Genomic DNA, 9478 nt, shown 5'->3' on the forward strand with positions numbered 1-9478 from the left:
GAGTGGAAGGGGGACAATCATATTAAATCACGATGAACAATAATTGTGAATCGAAATAAAAAATTTGACTTCTAAACTATTACATCATCAGACCAAATGACGAAATTCGGACGGCTGAATTGGCCTCCCTATAAATAAGGTTATGATTAAATAACTAGTTTCTATATATAGTCTACATTTTTTATCTATACCCTCGTTCTGCATGGCGATCTTCGCCCTTCCCACAAGCTTAACTGATGAGATGGAGCGGCTCTTAAACACTTTTTGGTGGGGTAATAAAGATGGTGCAGGTAAGGGGATTAATTGGATGAGGTGGGAGCGTTTATGTGTGGATAAGAATCTCGGAGGTTTGGGTTTTCGTAGCTTGCAGTTGCTGAACATCGCTTTTCTTGGCAAAACAGGCTGGCAACTCATTCATGACCCAGGTGCTCTTGTTTACCGTGTGCTAAAGGCGAAGTATTTCCCCAACTCTGATTTTCTTAATGCCAAAGTTGGTCACAGTCCAAGTTTCTCTTGGCGTAGCAATTGTTCAGCGCAGGACCTTGTGAGACGTGGTGTCCGTTGGCGCATTGGTGACGGTGCCCAAGTTCGTGTGTTCCAAGATCCATGGCTGCGTAAGGAGGGCTCTTTTCGTGTCTCCACCCCCTGTCCTCCTAGTTATGCTGGTTTAAAAGTTCAGGAGATGATGTTTCCAGATTCTCACAGCTGGGATTTTGATTTTATTAAATCTGTGGTCAGTGAAGAAGATTTTCACAATATTATCAGCATTCATCTTCTCCCTAATGCAGGTAAGGATACTTTGGTCTAGCATTACTCTGATAACGGGAACTATCACTACAAGAAAACTGGTCGAACACCGATGGAAATCACCGACGGACTATTTTCCGTCGGTAGATACCGACGGATCCCCGACGGACCGTCATCCGGCAACATCGCCGACGGATTATTTTTATGTTTTACCGACGGATTACCGACGGAATATTCCGTCGGTAATTTCAATAAATATTATTATTTGTATTTTTATTGTTTTTTTATTTTTTTATTTTTTTTATTTATTTTAAATTATTTTTAAAATTAGTACCGACGGATAAAGTCCGTCGGTAAATTATTTTTTTATTATTTTATTTATTTATATTTTTTTATTATTTATTATTTATTTTTTTATTTTAAATTATTTTAAATTAATTTTCTATATTATTATTATTTTTAAATTATAGAAAATATTTTAAAATTGATAGTTATTTTTAGCAATAATATTTTCTCTTTTTAATAAACGATAATATTAATTTTTTTATTATCTTAAATTCGATCATATATTTACCGTCATTTTTTCGCCGGCACCACAAGTCTTAGATATCATCTCGACATATTCTAAGGTTATGAATAAATGATATTGTATATTGAAATAGAGTTTAAATGAATTAATAGGTGCTAGTTATATCAATAATACGCGTGTTCTCTACTGGCGACCACTCGAAAGAAACTTCAAGGTTAAGCGTGCTTGACTCAGAGCACTAGTAAGATGGGTGACCCACTGGGAAGTTGGCCAAATCATATGCAATTAAGTTCAAAATACATTAAAAATACGAAATACTTGTAGAATACGAAGATAGGTTGATAAAAAAATAAAAAAAATAAAAAAAATAAAAAAAATAAAATTTAAAAATTAAAAATAATTTACCGACGGAATTTTCCGTCGGTAAACGCGCCACCTACCACGGCCAACGCCGGCGCCGGAGACTTACCGACGGACAGAAAAAATCCGTCGGTAAATCATTTACCGACGAACATTTTCACGACGGGTGAAATCCATCGGTAATTCGTCGGTATCTCCATTTACCGACGGAATTTTGATTCTTACCGACGGAATATTCCGTCGGTGTTCGGCCAGATTCTGGTTGTGTATACTGTGAAATCGGCTTACAATCTTGCGAGCTCACTCACTCTTGATGTCTCCCATAGCTTGGATGGGAATTGGAATGGTTTATGGAAAATTTATGTCCCTCCCAAGGTTCGACACTTCCTGTGATGTGCTGCTAGGAACAATCTGCCATCTAAAGAGAATCTGTTCTCTCGAGGGATTACGGTGGGCGGTGAGTGCCCTACTTGCAACAGTGGCTTTGAAAACCTTTGGCATACGTTTTTTCATTGCCCGTTCGCAGAGGAATGTTGGCGTCTTAGTCACTTGGGAGCTGTGGTAGATCCCATTATCGCCCGGAGTGAGTCTTTCCATCATGCTTTATTCTCGATCACAGAGGTAGCGAATAGCGATATTAAAGCTAATATTTGTATGGTTCTTTGGCAAATATGGAAGGATAGGAATGTTATCGTTTGGAAGAGCACCTATCTGACCCCTTCGAGATCTGTTACGTTGGCGGTCGATATGTGGATGGACTGGCTTTCAGCACGAAGTGTAGATACAGCTGCAGTTTCCCAGCTGTCTTCGGTGACCACCTGTGTGGGATAGCATGGACTGTCTTCAGGATCAGTTTTGTGTGGAGTTGATGCTGCCTTTTTTGATGATGTTGGCGCCATGGGTGTTGAGATTATTCTTAGAGATCATGAAGGTAACTATATCATGGGGAAGGCCGTGAAAATTCTGGGTATACGCCGTGTGGAAGAGGGAGAGCTGATCGGGATTAAGGAGGCTCTTTCTTGGATCAAATAACTGGGTTATGCTAATGGTATAGTGGAATCAGATTGTAAGAAAACTTGTGACGTGGTTACTTTGGGTGGCAGAAATATTTTGGAGATGGGGATTATTGCTGACTTCTGCCGCCATGAACTCTCGTCTCTTCCGGGATTTAGTGTTCGTCATATCAAGAGGGATCGCAATGTTATTGCTCATAATTTAGCAAAAGTCGCGAGAGATATTATTTCACACCATGTATGGAATGAACCTCCGTCCTTTGTAGTGGGTCATCTCCACATTCCATGTTCTTGTTATCAATAAATTATCCTCGCCTTCTCAAAATATATATATATATATAGTCTACATTTTTCTTATAACAATATTTGTGATTGACTTTCATTCTCGAACATTTTAGTTTGAGAGACAAGTAAAAGAATTATGTATAACTGAATAGGGGATTTTTTTTTTTTTTTTGAGAATTAACTAATTAGGGGGTTGATATTGGGCTCATGCGCAAAACTATAAAACGATCTGTAGTTATTTATTTAGGGTGCGTTCTCTTTGGTTGTAAATTTATCATGGGAAAAGAAAGGATAAACAAAATTTCACCCTTTAAATCATTTCTTTCTTTTTCCACATTTCCTACTTGACCCTTACTCATTCCTCATTTACACTACAAAGGAGGGATAATATTATCCCTCCAAAAATGGTGTGATAATATTATCCCTCCTTTGTAGTATAAATGAGGAATGAGCAAGGGTCAAGTAGGAAATGTGGAAAAAGAAAGGAAGGATTTAAAGGGTGAAATTTTGTTTATCATTTATTTTCCCATGATAAATTTACAACCAAAGAAAACACATCCTTAGTAGTTTAAGAGTGGATATAACGTTAGTTGAAAATGCCTTTAATTTATTTATTTTTAGACTGACAAGGCCTTTAATTTTGAAGGGAAAGATTTGTTTCAATTTATACTCACAATCAATATGTATTTTCCAATAATAATAATAATAATAAATGGAGACACACATATATAAACAGTGGTACACATAAAATAATATTAGTGGATCCCAACTTTTTTCATATTGATGATAAGATCTATGGGCAAAATGATATTTATTCATTTTGAAAAAACAAAATCTAAAAGATATTTATATTTATAAAATGTATTAAATTATATTTATTTATAATTTTTTTACTCTTGTGTCGAGCATTAGTATATTTTGAACTGATGTTTGAATGCTCGACTCACAATAATCGAGGATGTCGAGTATTAGTCATTTTTTTAATAATGCTTGATTGTTTCGACTGACAATAGTCGAACATGTTGAGCATTGATGTATTTATCATTAATGCTCGACTCACAGAGGTCGAGCATGACTAGTATTAATGTATTTATAATAAATACATTCAACTCATAATGATCGAGCATTTGGTGCATTTATCACTAATGTTCAGCATGCTCGACTTGAATTGGTCGAGTATGTCGAGCAAAGTTTGTGATTTAAATAAGATCAATTTTGTCATTTCAAGCTCAAATTAAATGAATAGTTTTTATTATGATAATATTATATATCCCTCCTTCGGGGAATGAAAAATGGTAAAATTCTCTTTTGCATAAAATGAGGAGTAAAAAAGAGAATTTAAAGGGAGAATTTTTGTTAATCTTTATTTTTTTATGATAAATTGATGTGGGCAAAAAATTGAGCTGGTGAGGACACATTACATCAACTTTGTACTATTATATTTTTTAGGTACATTACTTTACTTAATTATGGACGTCCCTTAAACACAAATTATTTGTTCCTGTTGATTTTTTTCGCAAGAATTGTGAAATCACATGCTGTGAAAAATATTTGCTACGGCGAATTTTGGGTATTAAGTATGAAGTTTTTAGTTAAGTCAAGTCTTCATTAATGGATTGTTAATCGATGTAATGTATTGACTAAAGAATCTTGGTCATTTAAAGTACTTGAACAATCATTATAAGCAAATGATGAAATTCTAAGATGAAGATAGAAACAAACTGACAAACCACAAATGAGTGAATAAAAGCAATCGTGATTGAAGGAAAATCCCCAAATCTGTACCGTAAGTTGTAGATGGAAGGTCGTCATCATCAACTATACACACATTAGAAAGAAGCCAAAAAATACATACAATTCCATATAATAGACAACAACTCCACTGCAAAACCATATATGTTTCCTAAATCCTAATCATTATTTGCGTGGATCGTCCGTCAACTAGTTGACCACTGAGAAAATCTATCTTTCTGTCTCTCCATTTTATTGATCATGTTAGCATCATGTAGCATTTAAATTGTAAAAATGAAACGATGACACTTGTTTTTGTACATTAAAGAATTTGTTAAAGTTGAGTATTGGTTTGAGAATTGAAGGCAATTATATTGATCACGGGATTTTTGGCAGTTGATATATAACTACTGCTGCAATTTTACTATCCTACCCTCAACATTTTTCTTTGTAATTCTCCAGTTTTATTTGTTCTTTCTTTGTTCTTAATTAGATAATCATTTATGAAAATTGCACGTGAGATCATTTGACCGATTCTCACTAGAAGATTATAAAAAAATTATGTACAATTAAACATGAAATTGTACCTATCCAACGATCAATTGTCTCGGCCACACACAAACAACGTAAGCAACGATACTCAAAGAAAATCGAGCAGAAAGTAAAGAACACAAGACACCAACAATGATTACCCAGTTCGGTGATAACACACCTACGTCTGGGGGGGCCACGCCCAGTTCCAACAGTTCACTAGTGAAGATAAGAAATACAAAGGACTTACACGCGAAGACTCGATCTTCCTAGCCTCTATTTCTTCCCAAACCTTCACCTATGTGAACAAAATAAGAGCAAGATAGAACTTACTCACAGAACGTGACTGCACCTCAATCCACGTTCAAACCAACATCAAGAAACACTCCAACAGGCTGGAGTTCAGATCACTAAGCCAAAGAAGCCTTACGCTTACATAGAAATAAAGAGTAAAACAACAGCACACACTCACGGATGGTATGCTCACTCAAAGGCACGAAAATACTCTCTCAAAGAAGTAGAATAAAGATTAGCGCAGCCACTGCCTCACGTCATCATCAACCCAATAAATATGCAAACCCTTGGAGAGTTGGGTTGAGCCCATGATCTGCCAAAGAAGAAACAAAAGGGCCCAAGTAGGGTTGACAAGGAGCTGCGAATTCTAGGGTACAAAGAGACCCTAATAACCTGGATTCTCAAGTCACCACAAGATCTCAAAGATATCTTTTCCATGTGGAAACTAAAATCCCGCAGGGAAGAGAAGGAGAATAACAAACAGAGACATGCAACTGAAGAAGCAACTCATCAAGAGACATTCTGAGAAACAGCAGAAGATACTTCATTTGTTCTACATAATGACAACAAACCTTAGAGTTCATAAATACTCTAACAAAACACATAAGATGGGCTAGTTCCGTGGTAAGCTTCTATAATATATATAGGATTGAGATCTATGAAAAAGTAAATATATTTCGTTCTGAATAAGTTAATAACTTTATCGAATAAATCATGTGACAGCACGAATAGACATTTACTGAATAAACACGCACATTTTCCATTCAGTAAAATTATTGGTGTATTCAGTAAATTTATTGACTTATTCAGTTTTCGTTGTTTCGTTCAATACTTAACATTCTTCATTGATCCTTTCGCTATATATATATATATATATATATATATATATATATATATATATATATATATATATATGGGAGGGCTACAGTGAAAACACTTCTAAAAAAATAAATATAAATATTTTTTAATGTACGAATTTTATCCAATAGGGTTACGAATTCATCCAACAGGGTTACGAATTGTGAAAAATAAATTTTTGCTACCTTTGGAATTCGAACCCAGGACCACGAATTCATCCAAAAGGGTTACGAATCAACCGTAGATCTTGATGATCTAAGGGCTGAAAAATGTTTATATTTTATATTTTAAGAAGTGTTTTTATTTTAGCCCTCCCCTATATATATATATATATATAGGGAAGGGATCAAAAAAGAAGGCTAAATGTAGAGAGAATGAAGAATGAATCCTGAGCCTTGATTTATGCCATCTAACGCACCAGATTTGTCCTAATTTTCGGTTATAATAATTAAATTCAAGGACATACATGTAATTTACTTTTTATCATTAACAACCATTCCTATATTTAAGGTAGATATGGTTTTATCATTAAAGTAAATTCTTTCACGCATCAAACTTTAATTCTTTCACACATTAAATTAAAGTAAATCACACGGTACATTAATTCTTCCTCAACTCAGCCTCACGCCATTATCGTCAGCAATTGAAGAAAAACATTTTCTTCAACATTTTCGTATTTTCCTTATTCGCACAACTTGAAAGTTTATTCAGTTTAATATGTGAAATTATTCAGATTAGTTAAATGTTAATTCAACAGAGTCTGTATTTCATATTTTACGTTATTTATGGTTTTTTTTCACAATTATTTTATATACTCGAATTCATGAATTCATCCAAATTTTTTATTTGTTCAAATTATTTTAATGTGTATTCAAAAATTAATATTATGTGAATAAATAATAGAATCTTCACCTAATTTATATTTTTATTAGTCCAATAATTAATTATTCATAATTTAACTCTTAATTGCTTAAATAAAATTAGTAATTCATGTAGCATTTTATTTTTTTCATTATTTCAAAACCTGTACATATTAATTTGGTTCTTTGTGTGATAATAAATAATTATATTGTATTTGAATATTGTTCAAAACGTACCCAAATAAGAATTATAATTTTTCGAATAGGGATACTAATTTGCAGAAAAACGTAACTGTTACTCATAAATTGTGAGTAAAGAAAATATTTGGTTGAATAAAGTAACGTTATTCGTGAATACATCGTATTCGAATATTGTTCATGACGTACTGAATAAAAATCATATTTATGCGAATTAATAAGGATAATAGTTTTCTGAATAATTTATATAAATTGTGAATAAGGAAACTATTTTTGTTGAATAAAGTAGCATTTTTCATGAATAAGGAAAATAGTTTACTGAATAATTTATATGATACTCATAAATTGTGAATAAGACAATATTTTACTGAATAAAGTAATAAATTATATAAGTTATTCAGTCATATGTTCAAGTCTGAACAAAAGTTATTCAGTACATTATACTCGTTATTCAATATATTGTGACCTTTATTCTCCACAATTGTTATATCGTTCACTAAAGCAACACATAATTTATATACATTATAGAGTAAATTAATGAATAAAGATCAAATTTATTTGAATAAACTACAAAAGTTAATGAATATAAATTGAAAATTTAAGAATAAACTACACAATATAATATTCAATACAAAACAAAAAATGAACAATTTTTCCCAGCACTCAACGAAATTAACCCAACAATCCATAGTATGCAAACCTTAATTCCCACAAACCCTTCTAGGTGCTTATAGGAGCATGAACGAGATTGAAATCTATAAAAAAACACATCATATGAAACAATTTGTGAGCCAAATCTCGAGGTAATTACATAAAAGAGCCACAAAAAATACAAACAAATGAATTACACAAGAGGTGAATAGCGTGAATAGCGGCTGAAAAAATAGCCAGAGGCCGCGGCGGTGAAGATCTTTTCACAAGAGGTGGCAGGGGCGGTGGCCATGGCTTCGCCTGTGACGGACGGCAGAGGGAGGCGGAAGTGCCTCGCAGCGCCGAAAACAACGAGAAAGAGAAAGAGATGGAGGCGGTGACTGTGGCGGTAGACGAAGGTGGAAGCTGCGAGAAAGTGTGAGATGGCGGAAGAAAGAGAGAGAGAGATGGCAGAGAGAGTGTGAATGTTTGAGATATGAACGAAAATGATATGGAATGTGGAGGAAAATTAGGGATATGAAAGATTGATGATAAACAAATATACACATTTACCCCTCCGTGGCTGCAAATAAGGAAGAGAGTAATATATTGAATTATTAAACAATTTAAAAGGTGTAAATCTGGAACCGTTAGATTTGATCAAATAAATGGACATGATTTATTCTTTAATCTTTACTCTAAGGGGATTCTTTATAGATCTTAACCCTATATATATATATATATATATATATATATAGGGGCGCGTTCCATTGAGACCCTCTATTTTTCGTGAGGCACTGAGGACAATGAATAAGACATATATACTGATGAACAAAGGCCATAAGACAGTATATACCGATGAACAATGTAGTATATACTAATCAATAACAACATTAATTTAAAATATTTCGCTCTCTCCAGGATTCGAACATTGAGAAAAAAATTATCCCTTTTGATACAATATCAACCATAGAAACCACACTTATCGTGAGAACATAAGAACCATTAAAATCAATGCATGTACTATATAAATTAATGCATTCGCTATTAAATTTAATGCATATTTTTTGCTCCCTTCAGGATTCGAACCCAGGATCTGCATTCATCCACCAAGATAATGCATCCACCGTAGATCTTGATGATCGAATGGTTTAAAATGGTTCTCTGTTCTAATTTTATTTAGTGGTTCTTATTTGAACCTCTCCCTATATATATATATATATATATATATATAGGGAGCCGCTCCAATAAGACCCCCTAATTTTAGTGAGATTTAGGGCACGATGTGGTGCGTTTATTTATCAATCCTATGACTGATATTGTATCTGAAGGGTGATTTTTTTTTGCAGGGTTTGAATCCTGGAGGGAGCAGAATATTTTAAATTTTGTTATTCATCAGTATATACTGTATTGTTCATCAGTATATACTGCATTGTTCATCA

The sequence above is a fragment of the Salvia miltiorrhiza genome, chromosome 1, assembly GCF_028751815.1.
Source record: "Salvia miltiorrhiza cultivar Shanhuang (shh) chromosome 1, IMPLAD_Smil_shh, whole genome shotgun sequence".
NCBI lineage: Eukaryota > Viridiplantae > Streptophyta > Magnoliopsida > Lamiales > Lamiaceae > Salvia > Salvia miltiorrhiza.